We start from the raw sequence: 14,282 nt of genomic DNA, 5'->3' as shown, positions 1-14,282 counted from the left end.
GTGTATGTGTTTTGGAACAGCAAATTTTTTCCTAGGAAATAATTTGCTGTTCTGTATGTTTGATGTTTTCAGCTTTTGCAGAATAGGGTTCGATATTAGAACAGTCAAAGTTTTGAAACTTCGATATTCTAATATAGACCTGCCATATGTGGTGACTCTACCTCTTCCTGTAGACCTGTCCCCATTGGCATACCGCAAGGATTTGTACTGGGACCTTACTATATGGAATCTATTTCTCTGAAGTCGAGGCAAAAGTAGCCTTTGGCTCACTAAGTTCACTGATGAATGTAAACTAGGTGCAATCATTAAGTCTCTGATGATGTTAACATATTACAGCAGCAGCTAACACAAACAAATGACTGGTGGCAAAGTCATGGTTTAAAACTAAATGCAAAAAAATGCATTTAGTTTTAGACCATTTATTATTCCATTCCTTAAGACAGATACAACTTGATATTGTTATTAAAGGTAAGAAAATTGATATTCCAGTTTATTTTACCTGTAAGTCTAAGTTTGTAGTATATCTGGTTGTTTGCCTGTCCTGTCCTGGCAGTTGTATCGTAGGATGTATGAACATATTCATTCTATCTCTTTCGGTGGTATGAACAATCCACTTAACAAGCATTATTTAACCATTGGATGTAAGGTCTCCTTGAAATTTGCTGTTTTATAACAGGTTAATCATTTTTTTGAATAGGTTTAATGCAGAGGATGAATTGGACTAGGGAGAATATTGCTAGCATGTGAAGATGGATGCCTGCAACCCTCCATATCTGAATGACAAAGAACATTTTAAAGTGTATTTAAATCGGAAGAGAATTAGGCACAAATTATCTAATTAATGTTATGTGATTTGAAGTTATATAAATGCTGAATTCATTTTATTTATTCAGTCTGAAGAAGTTTCACAACAAGTTAAAGTGCTTACTGCATGTGCTGATAATAAATTGTGCTTTATTTAAGTTTTGGTCACTTTTTGATCACTATTATTCCATTTGGCAAAGCAGAATTCCCCACTAACAGCATCCCTCAAACTTCAAACCCAGTGGTGCGAGATCTGGGAACACAGGTCGACAACAATCAGAACTTTGACTGCAAGGTTTCCATAGTGGAAAGGAAAGCCTTCTATATTGTGCATCTCATAAGTAAAGTCATCACATCCAGGTGTAAGGATGTTGTAACCCCATTTTACATGACCCTAATGAGACCATTAATAGAGTATAATGTTCCCTTCTGCATGTATATCACCAGACACCTGCAGCAACTGAAGAGACCACACAGATTTCTCACTAAGAAGATACAGGGACTCCAAACCTTGACCTATGTGGATAGACTGAAAGCCCTGTCACTGTACTCTGTGTCATATAGACTACTGAGGGGTGACTTGTTCCTGGCCTACAGGATAGTCTCTGATGCCAACCTGATGGAAATGGTGCACATCCCCAAATCAAATGGCACTAGAGCCATTCACTCTAGGGATCTCAACCTTGCCAGTGACATTAGCACAACATTCTGGAGAGACAGGTATGTCTCCTGAGATTGCGGCTGCTCTGGAATAAACTTCCAAATCATGTGAGGCAGAGCTCCTCATTGGCCATATTCAAGCGCAGTCTGGACAAATGGATGGGTGACCGCAAATTCATCCCAGGGGTGGCACCCATGTTGCTCATGGACAGGGGAAGTAGGTGCTGATCTGTATAGTACATCCATCTAAACAAGGGCAATTGGGGCAACCTGGGATTAACATGGCTGGGCTTATAAAGGCTCTAGGACTGCCAGCCTAATAACCTCCCAGGAACCTATAAATCTATTGAGATGTTATAAAAAATATATATTTTTATGGAAAATGAAAATTGATGAAATAGAAAATGAGAAGAAATTATGGAATAAAAATACCATGATACAATATTATTACATTAATCTTTGGGCTGAGCTAGGGAATGAAAATGTTAAAGCTATAAAAGTATGAAAAGCATGGTTCATAGGTTCATAGGTTGGTACTAGGCCATCAGCCCTAGGGCCTATACAAACCTAGCCATAACAATTTCCTGGCTATTTCTTCCCATAATATTTACTTCCCTGGACCCCTGTCTGGCAGGGTGACTGTCATGATCCCTGGGGTGAATTTTCTATCCCCCATCCAATCGTCAAGGTTCCTTTTGAAGAGGGCCAAAGAGGCACTCTGCTTGACATGTATGGGCTGTCTATTCCAGAGTCTGGGGCGTTACTGGGTCAGGAACCTATCCCTCCAGCATGTTTTTTTCATTGTGTTGACAAGGTTTATATCCCTGGAGCATGTGGCTCTGAGGGATTGGGATTTCTTAAAGTGTCCAACATCTCTGGGTACAGTGGGACAATAACCTCCTTTTTTCTGGATGAAAAGCCCTTAGTGATGAGATATGCCACATAGAAGGATTTCCTGGCTATTGTAGCAATGTGGTTATTGAAGTTGAGACCACTGTCCACCTGTGTCACTAAGTCTCTTATCACACTTTCGGTGTTTAGTGTACTGCCACCTATGTGGTAATTCATGAGTACATGCTTTTTTGCCAAAGGGGATAAATATACATTTCTTGGCATTGAGCTTGAGCCCATGGCTCTGGCACCAAGCATCTGTTTCTGTAAGGCCCTTTTGTAGAATATCCACACCATTTGGGGATTTAATAATGGCTCCCAGTTTGCAGTCATCTGCGAACTTTGTTAGCCAGAGTTCCTTAGTGATGGCCTGTACTTCAGAGAAGTAGATGTCAAACAAGAGCGGTCACAGGACTGAACCCTGGGGTACTCCACTTGCCACCTGTCTGGAGCTGGATTTGGAGTAGACTACTTTTACAGTGTGGGTTCTGTCAGTAAGCCAGTTGACAACCCATCAAGTGACATATGGATTAATGTCCAGCTTAGTAAGTTTATCTATGATTCAAGAGTGAGGGATGGTGTCAAAGGCATTGGTGAGGTCCAGATAGGCTGTGTGGACCACCTTACCCTTGTCCACAGCTCTGGAGACTGATTCAAAGAAGTCAGTCAGGTTCCGGAGACAAGATCGTCCCTTCATGAACCCAAACTGGGTGGTGTCCAGTGTTTGAACATTGCCAATGTCTTTGTTTATAAGTTCCACAATAATACATTCCATGGCCTTGCAGATCAGGCTCGTCAGACTGATGGGGTGGTAGCTCCCAGGTTCCAAGGTGGATTCCTCATGTGGAGTGGGATAACTGTAGCTGTGCACCACTCAGTGGGCATGAAGCCTGAGGTGAGGCTATGATTAAACATGGCACTTAGGTGAGGCACCAGTTCATTTTGTAGTTCATGTAGTACACACCTTGGGATGTCATGTGGTCCCATGGATGCTGTATTCTTAGCTTTGGAGAGTGCGGTTTTCTACCTGTGTGGCTGTTATTACCAGAATTTGGCAATCTTTCAGTATTGAACTGAACTGCCCGCTTTGCTGCAAATTGCTCATATAGAACTCATCACTGTACTGCTTTGAGACAGCTCCACTGGCTTGAACTGCCCAAACTCCTAACCTACAATCAGCTCTGCCTCTGTCATTCTATCTATTACCTCCCCAATAAGTGTCCTGCTCTCAAAAACCTAGTACAACATCACTCAGCCAAAAGGCCTCTTAGATCATCAAGCAAACAGCTACTAGAAGTCACCAACAGCTACAATAGCTTTGGAGATGCACTATATAGTAGTTCAGTGGCTAGAAAATGGAACTCTGTCCCTACTAGCATTCAAAACACATCATCCAAAGCCTCCTTTAAAGACCTCATCAGGCAACATCTCAAGCAAAGTTGGCAGTGCCATTATTGCTCCCCAGGCTAGTGAAAGCAGATAACATATACATACAAAATCTAGAGCACTTGATAATAGTTTTCAGTCTTACTCACAAACACTGGCTAATCTACAATGTATGTACTGTAACTGTGTACTATGTATGTATTCTACTTATGTTCCAAATTTCAGCTGTACACCACAAATCTATTAATTACCTTTATTTTTAAAATTAATTTTTTTTTGTTTGTTCTCTCCACTGTAACTGTTTATGTGCCGCATATCACTGTAAAAACACGTCTCTTGTAATTTGTGTGTATACTGATCATGTCTAAAAAACTAAATGTGTCTGTAATTTTTCTTTGTGGAGCTTTTCTCCATGGGCCTCTGCTGTAAAAGGGCCTTTTCAGCTCAGTCAGACACCCCTGGTTAACAAATGTAAAATAAATAAATAAAATAAATTGAGATGGGCCGTTTAGGGGGTGAGAGGGGGGTGAAATTGGCACTGAATTGATCTGCCAGGATATTGGCAATATCCTTGGGATCATTATATTTAATGCCATTCTGTTGTGGCTCAGAGCAGATCTGAGCATTGCCATTTAGATTCTTGACATAGCTATATAATGCTTTGTGGTTGTTATTGAAATCATTGGTAATTTTATTTTCATAACTAGCTTTGGAGGATTTTAAGAGGGATCCCTTTGGGGAGAGTGACATCCCACAAATTTTCACATTATTAACAACGTCCTAAGCATACAATCAGTCGAGAGGGATTTGGGCACCCAGGTTGATAGCAACCAAACTTTTGACCACCATGTTGCTTCCATTGTATGGAAAGCCCTCTACATGGCTCACCTCATACGTAAGGGTATCTCATTCAAGGACAAGGAGGTCATAACATCCCTGTATTTTTTTCTTGTAAGGCCCATTATTGAGTACAATGCCCCTTTTGGCATGTACCTCACAAAGCACATGCAGCAGCTGCAGAGACCACAGAGGTTCTTCACCAGGAGACTCCAGGGCCTGAAGCATCTACCATACACAGATAGGCTAAAAGCCCTATCCCTGTACTCAGTTTCATACAGACTTCTCAGAGGTGACCTCTGTCTGGCATTCAAGGTGTTCACAGACCCCACCTTGATCAGACTGCTGCATATCCACAAGTCAAGCTCCACTTGAGCAACCCATACGTGTGACCTCAACCTGGTCTGTGATATAAAGAACTCTGATGAAGTTTACTAATGCAGTAAATGAAAAGCGCTTAACATAATATATGACTCTTTCGTTATTCCATAGCCAGTATTGTGCTTGTTTTATAGTAGTTTGTGCATTTTTATTTTGTTTTTTCGTTACATCAGAAAGACTTGCTGGGGGGACAGATTTGTGTTTCAGAGACTTCCCTATCAACTGAATAGACTCCCTCTCCACATCAAGCAGAATACCTCTTTGCCCCTTTAAAAGTGCAACCTGGATAACTGGATGGGAAACAGAAAATATACCCCTGGCATTCCACCTGTGTCCCTGCTGGACAGGGGCATTGGGTGCTGATTTGTCTAAACATATGCTAAACTCTTGGCTAGGCTTATAAGGGCCTCAAGGCCAATAGCCTAGTAACCTCCTATGATCCTATGATTTTTACCTTACCTCAAACTGGGACTGTTCCTGCTCCTTTCCCACCTAAATTACACTGTTGTCTCTTTCAAACCTCCCTTCAGTCTCATAGACTATCACCTCTGATCACTAACATTATTGTTAGAACAAACACTAAACTTGTATAAACACTTTATGACTTGGTACTTTTAATTATATTCTCTATATTATTTTTGACTTTATCTGTACTTTAACATTTGTGTTTTTAAATGTATACTCCCTGATTTTGTATTTGTAATTTAAATTGCATATTTATGCTTTTGCATACTGTATATTCCATACTGTACTTATGTTATATTCTGTTGACTGCCTTTGGAGTTTTTCTCCCCGGGTGTCCACTAAAATGGGCTCTGCTTGGCCCAGTGGACTTCCCCGGTCATCAAACTGGAAATAAATAAATCAATCAATCAGTCAATAAATAAATATAGTTGCTCTGTGCATCAGACACATATTTGCATTTCTCGGCATCAATGTCAAGGATGGCAGGGATGTGGCACAGATATCATCATATGCTCAGGCTGCTGTGTGGGTGTGCCAGAGGCCTAGGCTGTGCCAAACAAGTGACAGCATGTGTGGGAGTCAGAAGGGATGTGGGTTAGATGGGCCATGGAGCGGTGTCATGTGTATCTGCTGGTGACCTACATGCAACAGTGGTGTTTGAATGTGTGCATGCACACAGTCAAGGCCAGTGCTAGCCTTACATAGGTTCATAGGTTTATAGATTAGTACTAGACTAACTGCCCTTGCAAGCCATTTTAAGCCTAGCCAATTATCCCCTGTGAGATTCAAACCCTGTTCCTTGTGTTTATAAGGCAAACACCTTAACCATTAGGCCATCCTCCCAACTTACACTTGTGTATGTTGGACAGCTGTGGACCATACATGGTAGAGTGGACAGCTCACCCTCTTCATCCAAGAGCACGTGAACTGGCTAAGGTCAGATGTGGTGCCAGTACCTGACAGTGACTGAAAATGCTGAGGCTGTGTCCCACACGGGATCACCAAGAACCATGTGCCTATGCCTTTCCACATCATGTTGTGGACAGCACACTTCCTCTGTAGCACTGTAGGCACTGCCAGTACAGGAGTATGACTGTGCATGGCCACGTGGACTCCCAGTAGATGGTATTGCTGACCTTCATCCATGTGTCTGTAGCCCAACTCCAACCAGATGTTCCTGCACAGACATCATGTGGTCAAAGACTGATACTGTCTCAGCCCAACATCTATCCATGACAGCAGGGAACTGATCCAGGTTATCCCCAATACGGAGGAGCCAGCCATAGATGTTAGACTGTGCTGCATCCATATCCCTAAACATCCATCTGGTGTTGCATTCAGAACATGCCTGTGCCTTCGTGACAGACCAAAACATGCTGCAAGTGACCCATGATGTGACACTTGCAACAGGTGGTGGATGGAAAGCAGTCCCCCTATGAGCACCCCTGTCAGTCTGCCTGTGTGGAACCTCACCAAATCTCTGGCTATGGCCAGTGTATACACTCACTGAAGCCATAGTTGTCACACTGCCCTTTTCAATGTCACCACCCTCTGACTGTCCACTATCTGTGGCCTCTGGGGACTGGGTATGTGTGGACATACTGACTGTGTGTGGTGACAATGGGAGCAGAAGAGGGGATGTCAACCACTGGGACAAATTCAGCCACCAACAACCCTGTCTGTGCCTCACTATGGGACCATCACCATCAGCATCCGATGAGACAATGACGTCAGGTTGTGAGGGAGACAACAGTCCACCCCCCCGGTCACATGTGAGAAGCAAAACAACAGCAGTACATTACCACCTCCACTATTATGTATGGTAATCCACACAGACTCATACAGATGAGGATCCACAATTGCATTACAAGTTCCACATCTTCAAATCTCTGCTCCCATGCACAACAGACAAACTCACAACAACATACACAGACAAGTCAGGCCCATTATAACATGCAACTCAGCCACATCCTGTGAATGTTGTCGGTTTATGTGATAGAACTAAACATAACACTCAGTACACCTATATTGAGAATGATATGCCAGTAGTACTAACACTGCCTCAGGTATGTACCATGAGTTAGGGCCTTTGCCCCCCCCCCATTAATTATGGCTTTGTCCTGAGTTCTTCCTGTAGGAGATTGACAGGTATGTTAGGCATAGCTCTCAACCAAACAGGGACAAATGTCAACAGACACTAGGACTTATCCAGAGTGCATCAGGGACATTCAGAGTGAGATTTTCAATGTTAGAACTAATTATGTGAGACAAAGAATGAGAGGAGATGAATTACAGTACATCATCTGATGTTACAGGGGTGTACATCCTCCCTTATTGTCACTATGTACTACGTGTAATCCACTAGCTTTTCTTCAACAGCTGGCCATTGTAGGAGGGATTGACAGGGACAGAGCTGAGATATGATTGAAATCAGGGACAGTTGAGAGGCATGCCTGTAGGTGTAGGACAGCAGAGTATCCATGAGATATGTCATCACCTTAGATCTAAGACAGCTTACTGCAGTAATCCCAATTCCCCATACCTCCATCCTCACATCTGTATCCTGTTATATGTAGAAGTCTTTTACATACCTGGTGGAATGCAGTACTCCTTTGTTGAACTTAGCTCCAAGTAATCTTTTGATAATGCACTCTCTGCGCATGTTAAGTCTCATACAGACCTGTTCCCCATAACCAGTTGCTTGCCTTTGTAAGGTACTGCTCATTACCAGGTAATTGTCCCTGCACCACTCTGTGGTTCAGAATTGCTAACTGAAGCCACAACAGCTGTATTGCACTATCATTAGACATGCCACCACTGTGCAATATAAAAGACATTAATATAGGCCTTGGATCCTGTCTCAGTTTTTGAGATGGATCTCACTGAGGTGTGGAGACTACAGCATCACTGAGGGTAGGTACAAATAACACCCACTGTAGAGATTTATGATGCATGTCCAAAGTTTTGCCTCATATGTGTTGTCAGCATCCCATACCATTGTGGTCAGTTGGCAGTGCACTGGCAGTTATTGTGGGCTGAGGTCAGTAAGGGATGACACACATGTGTGTGTTACACTGCATACCCATCAGACTATGCATGCTACTGCAATAGCTGTTATTCTATCAACGTGCTATCTTTGTAGGGGCAAACTTTTACACATGTCCCTATCTGTGGGTCTTTGCCCCCTCCATTAAATATGGCTCTGTCCAGATCCCTTGCTCTGGGGGTATGTCCCTATATCTGGGTGTTTGCCTCCTCCATTAAGTATGGCTGTGTCCAGATTCCTTGATCTGGGGGTTGGGAGGTATGATAGGTCTCTAGCAGCTACCTTTACATGCAGTTGTGTATGCTACAGGCTGCAGCTAATGCTGCAGGCTACAACACATGGGGGGGGAGTGTGAACATTTTGGTGGACAGCAAGCTGTAGATGTAACTGTGTCAGCTGTGGCAGGCCTGTCATTATGGCAGAGCCAGGGCAAGGGTATTCTACACAGTGCAATCGGGGCATGTGCATAAGGTACATCTGTTATGCAACAGTAAGTCTAACAGAGAAGTATGGGACATATAGTTAGGCTATATGGATATGTGCATTGTGTTACTGCCTGCAGGACTTTGCAAAACTGGGTAACAGTTAATTAAGTTTCAGTAACCTGTGGGAAGCAAGATTGCATGACTTAGTCATTACTTGCTGTCTTCACAATAATGTAATGGACGTGCAACACAACACTGGATTTGAACCCAGGATTGTGTGTGGCAAAATGCACGGCATACAAGGCATGTAACAGACTAAGCTACTGAGACACTGTAAAGGCATGTGTATTTGTAGACTATATGTGCACATATACAGGCTGTGAGAAAAATTTCCACATCCATGGGTATATGTGTGGCTTTATATGGTTATATTTCTGCACCAGGGTCCCAGTTGTACATGTACTTAGCCATTGCTGCCTTAGCAGGTATCTTTCCACAAGTTGCTGATAAAAGGGCACATATTCCTGCTATCACAGGCCTAACATCCATTAGTATGTCTTCATTATTATTTATTATTGCAACAGTGCCCAGGGTACGCTCCCAGTTTTCACATTAGGTTCTTATTTTAGTTATATGCGTAATGTCTATAAGTAGCAAGCAGTATGCTTTGATGGAAGCGGGGGGGGGGTGGCTATTAACCGATCCTGGGAACTATAGACCCATAAGTCTAACCAGCCTCATCTGCAAGGCCATGCAAATGATCATCATGAACTTTATCAACAAGGACAAAGGCAACCTTCAGACTCTAGACCCAACCCAGTTTATCTTTGTTAAGGATAGATCATGCTTATTGAACCTGGTAGACTTCTTCAAGAAAGTCACCAAAGCCGTGGATGAAGGTAAGGCAGTGCACACCACCTATCTGGATCTAGCTAAAGCCTTTGACGTAATCCCCCACTCGGGTATCATTGAAATCTCTCCCAGTTAGATGGTAACCCTTACATCACTAGATGGGTAGCTAATTGGCTCACCAATGGAACAAATACTGCCATAGGGGATCTATATTAAAACATCAACGTTTCAAAACTTTGAATGTTCTAATATCGAACCCTATTCAGTGAAAGCTGAAAATATCGAAGCAACAGAAAACCGAAATTTTTCCTAGGGAAAGAATTTGGATGTCCATTTCTGTTGCTTCAGCATTTTCAGCGCTGTGGTGGAAAGTTCCGAGTCAGGTTCAGGTAAGTGTGTGATTGTGTGGACGTGAGGGTTAGGGCAGATTAGGTGAGTTAGGGTTAGGGTGCCGGTTAGGTATGCGTGCGATTGTGTGGACATGAGGGTTAGGGGGGGTTAGGTGGGTTAGGGTTAGGGAGCGGGTGAGGTGAGTGTGCGATAGTGACAGACCTTAGGTTTAGAGTTTGGGTTAAGGTAAATGGATAGTTAGTGGTGTGTGTATAGTTTATTGTAGGGTTAGGTGTAATATTTTAGGTGTATGTGCGTGGATTGCTGTTTGTTTGGTGTGCTTGCGTTGTGTGTATGTGTTTTGGAACAGCAAATTTTTTACCTAGGAAAAAATTGCTGTTCTGTATGTTTGATGTTTTCAGCTTTTGCAGAATAGGGTTCGATATTAGAACAGTCAAAGTTTTGAAACTTCGATATTCTAATATAGACCTGCCATATGTGGTGACTCTACCTCTTCCTGTAGACCTGTCCCCATTGGCATACAGCAAGGATTTGTACTGGGACCTTACTATATGGAATCTATTTCTCTGAAGTCGAGGCAAAAGTAGCCTTTGGCTCACTAAGTTCACTGATGATTGTAAACTAGGTGCAATCATTAAGTCTCTGATGATGTTAACATATTACAGCAGCAGCTAACACAAACAAATGACTGGTGGCAAAGTCATGGTTTAAAACTAAATGCAAAAAAATGCATTTAGTTTTAGACCATTTATTATTCCATTCCTTAAGACAGATACAACTTGATATTGTTATTAAAGGTAAGAAAATTGATATTCCAGTTTATTAAGTAAGTCTAAGTTTGTAGTATATCTGGTTGTTTGCCTGTCCTGTCCTGACAGTTGTATCGTAGGATGTATGAACATATTCATTCTATCTCTTTCGGTGGTATGAACAATCCACTTAACAAGCATTATTTAACCATTGGATGTAAGGTCTCCTTGAAATTTGCTGTTTTATAACAGGTTAATCATTTTTTTGAATAGGTTTAATGCAGAGGATGAATTGGACTAGGGAGAATATTGCTAGCAGGTGAAGATGGATGCCTGCAACCCTCCATATCTGAATGACAAAGAACATTTTAAAGTGTATTTAAATCGGAAGAGAATTAGGCACAAATTATCTAATTAATATTATGTGATTTGAAGTTATATAGATGCTGAATTAATTGTATTTATTCAGTCTGAAGACGTTTCACAACAGGTTAAAGTGCTTACTGCATGTGCTGATAATAAATTGTGCTTTATTTAAGTTTTGGTCACTTTTTGATCACTATTATTCCATTTGGCAAAGCAGAATTCCCCACTAACAGCACCCCTCAAACTTCAAACCCAGTGGTACGAGATCTGGGAACACAGGTCGACAACAATCAGAACTTTGACCGCAAGGTTTCCACAGTGGAAAGGAAAGCCTTCTATATTGTGCATCTCATAAGTAAAGTCATCACATCCAGGTGTAAGGATGTTGTAACCCCATTTTACATGACCCTAATGAGACCATTAATAGAGTATAATGTTCCCTTCTGCATGTATATCACCAGATACCTGCAGCAACTGAAGAGACCACAGAGGTTTCTCACTAAGAAGATACAGGGACTCCAAACCTTGACCTATGTGGATAGAGTGAAAGCCCTGCCACTGTACTCTGTGTCAAATAGACTACTGAGGGGTGACTTGTTCCTGGCCTACAGGATAGTCTCTGATGCCAACCTGATGGAAATGGTGCACATCCACAAATCAAATGGCACTAAATTCATTCACTCTAGGGATCTCAACCTTGCCAGTGACATTAGCACAACATTCTGGAGAGACAGGTATGTCTCCTGAGATTGCGGCTGCTCTGGAATAAACTTCCAAATCATGTGAGGCCTCAATGGCCATATTCAAGCAGAGTCTGGACAAATGGATGGGTGACCGCAAATTCATCCCTGGGGTGGCACCCATGTTGCTCATGGACAGGGGAAGTAGGCGCTGATCTGTAAAGTACATCCATCTAAACAAGGGCAATTTGGGCAGCCTGGGATTAACATGGCTGGGCTTATAAAGGCTCTAGGACTGCCAGCCTAATAACCTCCCAGGAACCTATAAATCTATTGAGATGTTATAAAATATATATATTTTTATGGAAAATGAAAATTGATGAAATAGAAAATGAAAAGAAATTATGGAATAAAAATACCATGATACAATATTATTACATTAATCTTTGGGCTGAGCTAGGGAATGAAAATGTTAAAGCTATAAAAGTATGAAAAGCATGGTTCATAGGTTCATAGGTTGGTACTAGGCCATAGGCCCTAGGGCCTATACAAACCTAGCCATAAGAATTTCCTGGCTATTTCTTCCCATAATATTTACTTCCCTGGACCCCTGTCTAGCAGGGTGACTGTCATGATCCCTGGGGTGAATTTTCTATCCCCCATCCAATCGTCAAGGTTCCTTTTGAAGAGGGCCAAAGAGGCACACTGCTTGACATGTATGGGCAGTCTATTCCAGAGTCTGGGGCATTACTGGGTCAGGAACCTATCCCTCCAGCATGTTTTTTTCATTGTGTTGACAAGGTTTATATCCCTGGAGCATGTGGCTCTGAGGGATTGGGATTTCTTAAAGTGTCCAACATCTCTGGGTTTGACATGGCCTTGTATGTTAAGCAAAGATAAGCCTCTGTAGAGCGATATGGAGACAGAGTATAACTGGAGTTTTTTTAGGTAGGCATCTGGGCATCTGCTTTGCCTTAGGCCTTTAGTGAGGTATTTAGTTCCAGTCCAGTTGTTGCAGTTTGTTTACATACCAAATGGACATACCAACTGGCTGCTCTATAATGGGACTAATGATGGATGAGTACAGTGGGACAATAACCTCCTTTTTTCTGGATAAAAAGCCCTTAGTGATGAGATATGCCACATAGAAGGATTTCCTGACTATTGTAGCATTGTGGTTATTGAAGTTGAGACCACTGTCCACCTGTGTCACTAAGTCTCTTATCACACTTTCGGTGTTTAGTGTACTGCCACCTATTTGGTAATTCATGAGTACATGCTTTTTTGCCAAAGGGGATAACTATACATTTCTTGGCATTGAGCTTGAGCCCATGGCTCTGGCACGAAGCATCTGTTTCTGTAAGGCCCTTTTGTAGAATATCCACATCATTTGGGGATTCAATAATGGCTCCCAGTTTGCAGTCATCTGCGAACTTTGTTAGCCAGAGTTCCTTAGTGATGGCCTGTACTTCAGAGAAGTAGATGTCAAACAAGAGCAGTCACAGGACTGAACCCTGGGGTACTCCACTTGTCACCTGTCTGGAGCTGGATTTGGAGTCGACTACTTTTACAGTGTGGGTTCTGTCAGTAAGCCAGTTGACAACCCATCAAGTGACATATGGATTAATGCCCAGCTTAGTAAGTTTATCTATGATTCTAGAGTGAGGGATGGTGACAAAGGCCTTGGTGAGGTCCAGATAGGCTGTGTCCACAGCTCTGGAGACTGATTCAAAGAAGTCAGTCAGGTTCCAGAGACAAGATCGTCCCTTCACGAACCCAAACTGGGTGGTGTCCAGTGTTTTTACATTACCAATGTCTTTGTTTATAAGTTCCATAATAATACATTCCATGGCCTTGCAAATCAGGCTCGTCAGACTGATGGGGCGGTAGCTCCCAGGATCCAAGGTGGATTCCTCATGTGGAGTGGGATAACTGTAGCTGTGCACCACTCAGTGGGCATGAAGCCTGAGGTGAGGCTATGATTAAAGTTGGCACTTTGGTGAGGCACCAGTTCATTCTGTAGTTCATGTAGTACACAGCCTGGGATGTCATGTGGTCCCATGGATGCTGTATTCTTAGCTTTGGAGAGTGCGGTTTTCTACCTGTGTGGCTGTTATTACCAGAATTTGGCAATCTTTTAGTATTGACCAGAATTGCCCACTTTGCTGCAAATTGCTCATATAGAACTCATCACTGTACTGCTTTGAGACAGCTCCACTGGCTTGAACTGTCCAAACTCCTAACCTACAATCAGCTCTGCCTCTGTCATTCTATCTATTACCTCCCCAATAAGTGTCCTGCTCTCAAAAACCTAGTACAACATCACTCAGCCAAAAGGCCTCTTAGATCATCAAGCAAACTACTACTAGAAGTCACCAACAGCTACAAT

Source organism: Protopterus annectens, chromosome 7.part0, assembly GCF_019279795.1.
Source record: "Protopterus annectens isolate FY-2018-M chromosome 7.part0, PAN1.0, whole genome shotgun sequence".
NCBI classification, from domain to species: Eukaryota; Metazoa; Chordata; order Ceratodontiformes; family Protopteridae; genus Protopterus; species Protopterus annectens.
The sequence above is the reverse complement of the archived record's forward strand: the minus strand, read 5'-3'. Positions refer to the sequence as shown.